The sequence below is a fragment of the Plectropomus leopardus genome, chromosome 11 (genome assembly GCF_026936395.1).
Source record: "Plectropomus leopardus strain MGB_pleo_1.0 chromosome 11, ASM2693639v1, whole genome shotgun sequence".
Classification (NCBI taxonomy): domain Eukaryota; kingdom Metazoa; phylum Chordata; class Actinopteri; order Perciformes; family Serranidae; genus Plectropomus; species Plectropomus leopardus.
The window spans coordinates 11043729-11055123 of NC_142186.1; positions in this window are offsets into that span (position 1 = coordinate 11043729).

Genomic DNA, 11395 nt, shown 5'->3' on the forward strand with positions numbered 1-11395 from the left:
GGATGTTCTAAGATTTAATGACATTTCAAGGATTTAATGACATTTCAAGGATTTTAGGACATTTATAAGACTATTGGACATTTCTAAGATTTTTGAATGTTTCATGGTTTTTAAGGCATTTCTAGGATTTTTGGATGTTTTCAGGGTTTTAAGACATTAAGGGCTTAGCTAGGACCTCTGTCGAGGGGTGCAGGAGATCTTCCACTAGCACTTTTTTAAATAAAAAAGCTCTGTCCGCAGTGGCTTTTTAAGACATTTTTTGTGCTAAAGGCTCTCATACACCGTCCACCTCAGAAACCATTGGCAAAAGTGCAGAGGGTGAGGCTAACGTACCCATACATCTGAATATTAGTAGTAGGAGGCCTTTGCTTCATCTCTTTTTCAGTTAAGGGGTCCTTGAAAGACCCCTGTCATAGAGTATACCATAAAGTCCCAAGTGTAGGGCCCGCTAAATACTGTCTCTACAACCACAAAATGCTCCAGGGACCAAACCATATTTTGCAATCAGTTATATTATCAAATTTGCATTTATAGTATTGTTATCGTGGGTGGTTCAGTGGTCGAACATGACACAGGTGGTCAAGGTCTGATCCTTGTCATACCAAAGCAGATTGCTCGGTGTGGTTGATGGAGGAAGGAAGGTATGTGCGTAAAAATGATGGAGAGGAGGCCCCCATGACAAATATGATATGCCTCTGTATTTGCCCATGAAAATCAGTTTCTTTGCTGAACATAGATCAGCTGCAGCAGCTGCAGAGAGGAAACATCCCTCTGTACAGAAATTGACAAGATGACCACTATTGTCATTTTCTTTTTTTAAAATTTAACTGCAGTTCATGTTTGTCTCTCTTATTCGACTAACTGCTGGCTCAAAACAAAAGTCTTCTTATCCTCCGGCCAATACCTTGTCTGTCAAACTGTATAATTTTCTGTAGATGCAGCTTCTTAAAATTAATAATTTAATAATAATTAAATTAATAAACAGCCTACCTTAACATCTCAGTTACACACCTGTAGTGTTACAAATGTTCAAAAGCAACTCGGCTAGGTAGAAAAAAATTACTAAAAATTATATGAATTTACAATCAAAATTACTTTCACACACAACATTTAATTTTGGAGGAACACCTAACCAAATTGTAAGTCAAAAAGTCAACTTCCGTTGCCAGTGAGAACAATTTTCTTTAGAATTTGTGGACTTTTTTGTTTTCCCTGACTTCAAAGTAAAATGTAACAAGTAACGAGAGCCTTTATAGAAATAGTGGAGTCAAAATTACAATATTTGTCTTTCAGATGTAGTGGCATCAAAGTAATGCATTTCCAAAAAATATAATGTTCACGTAAAGTACAGATCCTTAGAAACTCTACTGAAGTACAGTACTTGAGTAAATGTACTTTGTTACTGTTGACCGCTGGTTGCACACAGAGACAAAGATTGCACATCTCTCCTCCATCCTCAGTAATTTAAGGTAACACAAAGCAGCTTATTACATATTTGCATTTAATTGTTGGTTGCTTCAAAAGCTTTGCTTTTAAGTGCAGAGAGAGCTGCTGCCCTAAGAGCCAGATCTCCAGCTGTCCTGCACGCGCTCAGTCATTAGTCCCTTTCTTCAGGAATTTAGAAGTGTGAATTATTATATTTGGACATTTAAACAGCCAATTAAGGGATTTGTCTGGGTAAACATTATCACATATTTTGGTCCATATACATGTCAAAGAGTGCAGAGTAACCCAATGCAAACACATGACATCAGCATACAGAGAGTGAGAGGGAGGCAGAAGTGTCGAGAGAGACTGAGAGATGAAGTGCGAGGGAAGCAGAGAAGAGAAAGAGAGGCAGCAACAATAAACAGGCAGAATTAAATGAAAGAGACAGGGGAAAAACTAAATCTGAAAACAAAGGCAAAGTATATGTTTCTTGGGTGGCCAATCGTTGGCTGATGTGTTTAATACACTTAACAGTCCCTGATTTATTAAGTGGCAGATGTGATAGTGACGAGAGAGAGGGAAAGATGAGGAGTGAAACAAAGGAGAGAGGTCGCATGCAGGGCTGGGTGTTGATGTGTGAAGGCAAGAGGAGAAGGGAGGGGAGGGTTAAGATGAGTAGAGTTAAGGTGTGAATATGCGTTATGGTAAAGATATTGAAATAAGAGAAGGGACAAAAAGGCAAAAATACAGGCGAGATAAATAGGAAGGAGACAGAGAGGAGGGGAAAAAAGTGTAGAGGAAAGAGGAGAGGACAGAGTGTTGTGGCAAGGAACTTAAGCTTGCAGCTGTTTAAACATCATAGTAGTTCATAGTTAATTGTGTGTACGTATGTGCTTTGTTATTAATAGCATAGAACAGCAGAGAATCCAGTCCTATTTCAAATGGAAAACAGCCTCAAATCCATGATGCTGTCAAATATAGTCAAACCTCGTTTTGTCTCTAACATGTGATTTGTTTTTATAATATTTCATATTAAGTTTCTATATATCTTTTACTGTTTTCAACTGAAATAATTCTCAGAAATCAAACAAGAATTCTCCAGAAGAAGCTGGGTAGCACAGAGTGCTCACTTTAGGATTATATCCTTAAAGAAGTTCTCTTCCTGTGGTGGTTTCTTTTATGGAAAAGTACAGTAATACTTTTTCCTTGATTTCAGACTCAGCTTCTTATTGCACGCAATATTTTAAGAATAAAGGAAAATGCATACGGATAAAAACATAGGGCATGGAGCAGTTTTGTGGAAACCACGTCTTCTGAGGAAAATTGTATTTTTAAGGAAAATCTACATGACATCTAGAAGTAAGAAGTCCTGACAAAGCCAAATAACAGTTTCACTACAGTAAAGACCCAGTCTGTAACTTATTGACAAAATCAATCCAACGTTAACAAACATATATAGTTATTTTATATATAATTTTAAAAGGAACATCTAACACCAATGAAAGTTCTAACAATGTACAATTAATAACAGTAGTTACTGGGTAGTGTTAGTATTGGTAAGAAGTGAACTACATTAGTACATTAGTAATTATAGTAGTATTTTAATTGCATTTTGCAGTAGCTTGCTGGTGTTTCAACTGCATTCATTTGTGTTTCGTGATTCAAGTAAATAAATTACATATTCGCCATTTTTTGTATAGTTAATTACTGAAACTACAGAAAAATTACCATTAAATCGAGGGATTCATTAATTTTGTTTTTTATTTTACCGTTGCTTTTTTACTGTCATTTAACCCCCTTTGAACACAATTGATTAGTATTGATTATAGCATTCACAAATGTTCCCAGGAATTATTGCATGCTATTGTAGGTTATTAACTATAATGTCCTTGTTTGTTTGTTTTTGGGTGATTTTGTTTATTTGTTTGTTTTTCACTTTTTTCTTTTCTTTTCTTCTCTTTTTTCTTCTTTTAGGTAATTTTTTTGTACTTTTTATTCTTTTTTGGCTTATCTTTTGTTAAGTTCCTCTCAAATTGCTTATTGCTTTTTTGTATGCTTTTGGAAGAAATCCAGATAGTTGGCTCGGGTTTCAAAGGGTTAAACAAAGCAGTTTGAACTATTTTTTCTAAATAGATTTAGTTAACCAAGCTAGATTTATAGTAATTGGTGGCTTGCAAAGTTATTCTTTCAAAGTAGCTTTTCCAGCACTGGTCCCTGAACTAAAACATCTAGCAGTAATTTGAGTTGTGAAGTTGTAATCACTGTTTTGAAGTTGTCTGATGATGAGCAGATGTGACTGTCAATAGGTTTTACAGCTGTTCAAAAACAGTTATTAAAGAGTTTTTTTCTCTGTTTATGTCATTTGAGTAAAATGTTAGTTTTTGTCGGCACTGTTGTGACAAAAGCATGTTCACTGAGTCAGCTCCATTTACTGGAGATTTGTAAGCTACTGGTTACTTTCAGTCTAAAATTAGCTGTTGTACAGAAACAGTCATTATTTACTGTGGTAACAGTTTTCTCATCTCGCTCCCTCTCTGCCCTTCCTTCTACTTCACTCTCTGTTCCTCCAAGAAAGTTTGCTCATCCCTCCAGAGACCCACCTGATGCTTTTGACAGAAGGTGAGCAAAAGTGAAGAGACACGTTGTACTTTCAAGAATGTCTTCTTAACCTTGCCATACCACGTCCTACACACAAACTCATCACATCTCTCTCCCTCTTTCTCTCTCTCTCTCAAACACACACACACACACACACACACACACACACACACACACACACACACACTTTTGCAAGGACATTCCACTGTCTTGCTTCATTCTTGAAAATGTTAATCCTGACACTCACCCAAACCGCTATATGACTGAACTTTTGCTCTTGAGCTAAATTCAAACCGCAACAAGTGGTTGAACATACTCACAAACACACTCACGTAAAAACACAAAACATAAACTTTATGCATGCACATAGCCACCCCAACTGGAAAACTAGTTAGATGTTAAACATGCACTCAAATGCACACACCACATATCACATTTTACCTTCGTACATACCTCAAACATATGCTGGATAAATAACCATCTTTTAAGCTGCAAACAAATATTGTCATCTAAGTGGAGGTAATATTGCTGAACCTGCCTGACTTTGTCAGGCTTGTTTGAATATCAGTCAGCACAAAGAAACTGAAGACGTAGAACTGAAGATGAGTAGCAGGAAAGAGAGATAAAGATGAGAAAGAAAAAAGATGCAACAAGTGGAGACAAGGCAATGCTTCCATCAAGCTTAGTCAGCTTATGCAATAAATTAAACATTTTAATTCACGGTCACTCAGTTAAAAGACGTCATTTTAGGCATTGCACTCCTACTGTCAGACTCCTGATGGACAGTTTTTAAAATGTTTAGTATATTTTGTAAGACGTTTTACATGCGATGCACTGTTTGTACATTTTGCAAACCGTTTTGCTTTTAATTGTATGTATTGCACTGTATTGTTATTTTTCATACATGTCACTGCAATGAGACCACATGCAAAATAACTAAATAGCTTACTCTGGACCCACAGTTGTGTTGTGCTCCTGTTACATAAACTAAAAAACTAAACTGAATAGTATAAAAATCGATGCAGCAGAACCAGACTTATCATCTTTTTTCAATTACACGCATTCTCTGTGCTTGGCAAAACATTGTGCCTACATTACCCACAATGCAATCCTAACACCAACACTACAAGATTTGGGCGTATTATGCTACAAGCAGCTAGTGCAGCATCTAGTCTGAGGCAGAGATGAGAAGTGGAGCACAGAGGTCTGGTAAACTCTATATTCTTCCTCCACACCCTCAGATTTTTCTTAATTTTCTAAACTTATAGTCCTCAACCCCAACTGATGCTGACTCAAGCGAAATAATTTGAGGTGATTTAAAAGATTTCTCACAGATCTCTCTGGAGCCATAAAAGGCTTTGCACAACTTTTTTTTCACATATGCATTCATACTCCCAAGACCTGTAAACACATTTTAATGTTTAAAATTAGCTTCCCTTTAATTCTCAGCCAGCTCAGATCACCTCAATTAAAATCAACATCTCTTGATGCAACATTCTCACATAACAAATTATATCAAAAAAATGAAAAATATAATGTTGACAGCAGAAGCGGTGATATTTCATTACAGAATACGGTTTTAATAATAATATATAATAATCTCTTTCATATCGTGGTTTTGACGGTGGAGATTGGACTTGCTGCTTGTTTCTTAAACACTTGTATCAAACCAATTACTGTCATGCAGCTGGACTTAATTCTTCTGCAGAAGTAAGCATTCTTTGCCTACTTGTGTATGACTGATAAATTGCAGTGAGTTTTATCAGACTGCCAGGATGTCAAATACCGCTGTGGCAGCTGAGTGGAATTTGAGAGCAGTTTGTTGCACAATACCCTGTTTGCCTCGACAGTAAATCCCAGCCAGAGTAAGGAAAGGTTAAAAACTGGCACAGTCCCACACACCGCTGAGGCTGATTGTAGAGTTATTACAGGCAGTCTATCTCTCAGATAGACAACGCTGTAAGAAGGACTTCATAGAGTCTGTTGAGAGCCAACAGTGTTTGTAGGAAGCTGCCAAATCCAGGTTGAGGATTTCAGATCAGATTAACAGACATCCTACTGCAGCCTCCAAGGGAAACAAAGCTCTGCAGTGATGAGGTGACACTTCCAGTCCCTCGGTGCCAGGCCAAAGAAAACACAGCAGAATGGGAGAGGAAGTGGAGGACAGATATACAGTACAGAGAGACAGGTAGATTGGAAGGAAGGTAGGAATATAGGCGGATTGATTGCTCCGTCTCTCAGATCAATGTGGAATTAAGATGGTCCCTTCAGGCATAGCATTTCAGAAACATAAGAATTATATAACAAACAAATCATTCTAGGATTTTGACATTACATTTTAAAAACATTATTAGCACTTTCTAGTTTATAGTCAAAGATGCTTTTTTATGACAAAAAAAAGACATTAAAAGCGTATTTTTAAAAACTGAGTGAGCATAAGTTGTAATTCTTGCAGGTTTTCTAAGCTCTCTTTGAACCTTACAGCTAAAGTTACAGCTGTTACAGTTTAGCTGACAACTGTTTTGTTTTTAAATAAAAACCCAGCATCATCCCTGCTGGAATTAAGGTTTTAGGCATTGAGAAATACAATCAAAAAGAAGCCGTGTTGTGAGATTGTGTGTTTTTCTGTGTTGCCAGAAATATTCTGAGAAAAATGTACAAGGCTACCATCAGTGCAAGCACAGGTAGCCATCACACTGTTCGCTCTCTATGTTTGGTCAGTCTGCTCTGCATGTGCAGTCAGCAGCGGTGTTTGTCTGTGGAGACAGCTGCTTTGAGGTCCTGTAGCTCCTACTTCCTTCTCTGCAACAAGCTTCACATTTTTTAGGTGCCCCAGGTTGTTGTTTCTGCTGCAGTGAATCAGAGAGTAGCTGAGGGGAAAGGAGAGAAGTTTCTTTCAACACAACCAAACCACTGGAGCCTGGCATCCACACAGAGGCAGACCTTGATGGTCACCATTGCTCACTTTTCCATCATCCTCATTTTGGACTTTTATTTTCCAACTTTTATTTTAAATATATTTATATCTTTAAAGGCCCAGTGCAAAGGATTTAGTGGCATCTAGTGGTGAGGTTTCATATTGCAACCAACTGAAACTTGTACCAAGTTTGTAAGACAGGGATACTCAACTTGCCTTGCTTGGGGACCAATTTTGCAAAATGACAGGAGGCCAGGGGCTAGTTGCAGCAGCCTCATACATGTTTCTAGGATTTTAGGACATTTCTAGGACTTAAGGGTATAGGCTTTTTGGACATTTCTAGGATTTTAGGACACGGGGGGACTAGCTAGGACCTCTGTCATGGGCTGTGGGGGGTTCTCCACTGGCACGTCTTTTATAAACAAGCTTTATTTTGATGCAGTTTTATGCACTCTGGCACATTTTTATGCACTCTGGCACATTAAGTATACTATAAGTACAAAAACAATTCCAAGTGTTAATCACTTTATTTTAACTGCGAATTAGAAAATGGTTGGGGGGCCACCTGGCACCAAATCGGGGGCCAGATTTGTGTAATTGCTGAAGAGTAGCCTAATAACAACAGCTGCATTTAGACTGGTTCCCAGTAAGCCTTGATTTTACAATGTCTGCCAGCAGGTGCGAACTCTCGAGAAAATTAAGACTTCATTTATGGCACAAAGGAACTGCATCAACCATTGCGCAGCCAAAACAGTAAAAGGATAGCACTTTTGTTTTCCCTGGTAACTATCAGTAGCTATCCTCAGTTACCAAAGAGTATTTGTGTAAGTTCTGTGCAGCTACTATCCCCAGTGACGGAAATGGCAGACAGTGGACTGAAGTACTACTGAAGTAACTGGAAGAACAAAATGCAGTGTGTACTGTGTATAGTTGCTTGGCTCTGAGGAAAATTGAAAGTGATCCGATTGTCTTTGAGGCGCCAAACAATACCACTGGGAACGCTAGGGGGCAAATTTTTGTAACGTTGTCTGTTTCCACTTTAAAATCTTTTGCACACTGGGGGTAAAACATTGTCTTCAAGAGTGTCTTGGTGTTAGCTGTTCATAAGAGGAGAATCATTCACTTCCCCCATCAGATTTACTCAGCCAGCCAAATAATTCAATCCAGGACCTTTACCTTTAAGCAATTTCTATCACCGTTTGGCTATCGTTGCTTTCCACCATTTTTTAGCCCTGCCAAAAAGTTTGGAAAATTGTGTAAATGCTGCAGCCCCAGGCGCACGCTATGTATAAGTGGTGTCAAAGGTTTAAATCTGACTAAAGATGGTTTTGCTGTATTTCATCCCCTGTCCTTCCCATCTTTCCTTTTCTTTTCCACTGTATTCTTTCTTAAAAGGCAGATAGGCCATAAAAAATAATTGTTATAATGAATGTTTTAACTTTGGCTAAAACCTGGCCCTCCAGGCTCTCTATCCAGACTTTGTGGTTTACTGATGCTAAGCAGCTCTTGGCATGAGTGTAACTCTGCGATTAGTGCCCCTTTAAACACTTATAATTCACAGCCTATGAAAATATTATCGGAGAGGGCCAGCTCTCTGCCTGAGGGGGTCAGGAGGTTGTTTTAATGGTACCATGGGCTCAGTGTGTTGAACTGTTCAAGCTCACAGTATTAGAGTTGTCTTAAATCACTTTCTGTGGGTTGAGAATGTGAAGAAAAACTATACGAGATATAATCATATGTGCATGGAGTAATGTAAACGCGAAAATTAGGCATAATGCTCTCGCTATTAAAACCATGACATAACTGGAACATGTGGAAATTATTTTAAAAGTTTGAATCATAATGACAAATGGTTTGTTTTTCCAATGTTGTGTATGAGCGAAAGCCTGAATTCTCATCTGCACACCCCCACACACCTCTGCACAGACCTAAATTTCCTGTTAAGTGGTGGTAGGAGGTGTATATGACAGATTTGTCATTTGGCTAGTGGCTCATTTCAGCTGACGGTTTATATAAGGAAGTTTAAATATCAATAAATACTTTGCTCTGTCTCACAGGTGCTTTCCTTTTCCAAGGCATAGTCTATAGTGTGTGAACAAGATAAATAATGAAAAATAACTGAGAAAAGTTTTGACTTTATGAATGGCAACCAAGGCCAAAGAATGCACTAAAGATAGGGTTTCCATATCCCCATATCAAGGATGGATTGCTGAAGGGGTCTAACAGGCACAGGTCCCGGGGCCCAAAGTTTTAGGGTGCCTCCCTGGCCTTCACCTGTGAAATGTCACTCAAATTAACACGTACCAACCAGGAAGAGACCAATAATATCCATAAAGAGATGCAAAGAAACAGAAAAAACACACAAAGTAACTACTAACAAAATTAAAAGAGTAACTCTTTTAATTTTCTTATTTCCTGGTAACTCTGTGACCACTGGAGTTTGCAGTATGCACAGTGATTAAAATGCTCTGTTTTAATTTTTTAAAGTCATGTTTTTTTGTTGTTTTTTTTTAGAGCTGATGTTAAATAGCTCGATCTTTTTTATGGCAGTATTTCCCAGATTTTCAGACTTTGTTCCTCAGTAATCCAAAAATGCACATATGATGGTCTTAATATGACAATAACCCCTCTGAACGTATGCCTTACATCGAAACTGATAAGTAATCTACAGTTTATTCAAATTAATGTAGAGATATAGCAGTTAAATGCATAACCTTGATAGTTTTATGCATTCAGTATGCATTGCTTTATTATTCATTGCTCCTAATATTTGTTCTTAGATAGTAGAAATATTCATCACCATATTGCATTCAACTGAAAGTGAATAGACACAAACACTGACCCTGTACTGATGTTCCCAAATAATCCGACTGTTCTGTATTAGTGCAATACTGTAAGGGCAAGTTCGCCCCCTGTTGCACAACAAAGAAATTGCATGGGTAATGTAATTACATGACCCTCGAGTTGATCTCTCCTGTGTTTCATCCTGCTGTACATTGTCTCAGTGCCAGTGATTATGTTGCTATTTCAAAATAAAGTTTAGGGATCAGGAAAACGTATTTAATATTACCAAAATCAACAACAACAACAACAGCAGATGAATAGACGGTGGACCTGGAAATGTCTTCAAATCCAAACATTCACCCAGCTAATATAGTTACTGCATATATCCAGTATGGTAGGCAGTAAAGATGTAATTTGAATTTCATCTTCCTGCAAAGCTGGTTTGGTTCATGTTAACAGTAGAGTTGTTTACTAAGCATATATTTCAGTTTGACAGCAAACAGCTCTTCAAAAGGCTAAATGTAATGGACAAAGTGATTGTTCTAACCTAATAGCACCTGGGACAACCATTTGACATCTTCACATCTCTACCCCCAGATATCCAGTGCATTTACATTACGGCACTCACTAACTGTTCCAATGCCTACCAAAACTTCCCTGTTCCATTTTTTTTGCATCTCTGGCCCTTTCACCTCCCTCACCCTGTCTTGTACAGAGCTGTTTCATATTACAACAGGGCCTCGTCGTAGTGGTGAGCCCCAGTGCGAGGTCAGGTCAGACCAAACATAATGATAGGTTCAACATTTACTGCTCCAAATGCTTTCGCAACAACACCCCATCCTCTCCAGAATTGTTCACGGATAAAGGGAAATGTTTCCACGGCAGCGAGCACCACAAGCATATGAGTTCCTCTGTAAAAATAAACAGAGGTCCTCCAGAAAAACATCCTAAAGCCCCCTCTGTTCTGCATGTAGCTGTCCAAACTATGCAAACAGTCAGTGGAAATAGTGGTGTCAAAGAGTCTTGTTAGGACAAGGCTCAGTGGAATGCCTCTAAATCAGCCCTGCACAACATGTCAGCACTTATTTATCTTGGTTTAACATCTAACATATACAGGAAGATTGCACAAAAATCTTGGTGTGCAGAATGGTAGTTTGACCAGGAGATGGCGCCATAGTTTCATTTTTTCCCCCCAGAGTGATCCCTGTGAGTGTTGAAATATAAAAATATTAGAATTAACAAAAAAATACCATTAATAAATATTTAAATTTTATTTGACTATATGTCATAAATTATAATTGTATAACAAGAAAAAAAACTAAAGCAAAAAAAAAAAAAGAAAATAAATACTGACTCAATCCAACATGGAACAGGTACACTTTAAAACCTAATGTGATCATGTTTTGTAAAAGTAGCAAAAATGTTGCATGCATAAATGCTTTGATGAATCTGTAAACTGCGAAGTTATTTGCTGTGGCTGTGGATTTATTCGATGCGTGACAGAGAAAAAAATCTAAACTAGTTTTGATATTTAAAAAATGAAACTCGAACCAAGCGACGCTTTACAATTTAGACCACTGTGAGCAGAACCAGCTTGCCAAATAAATATAGGCACAGTGCTATGAACCTGCTTTTTAATGCACAAATCAAACGCGAATCATAGATGAA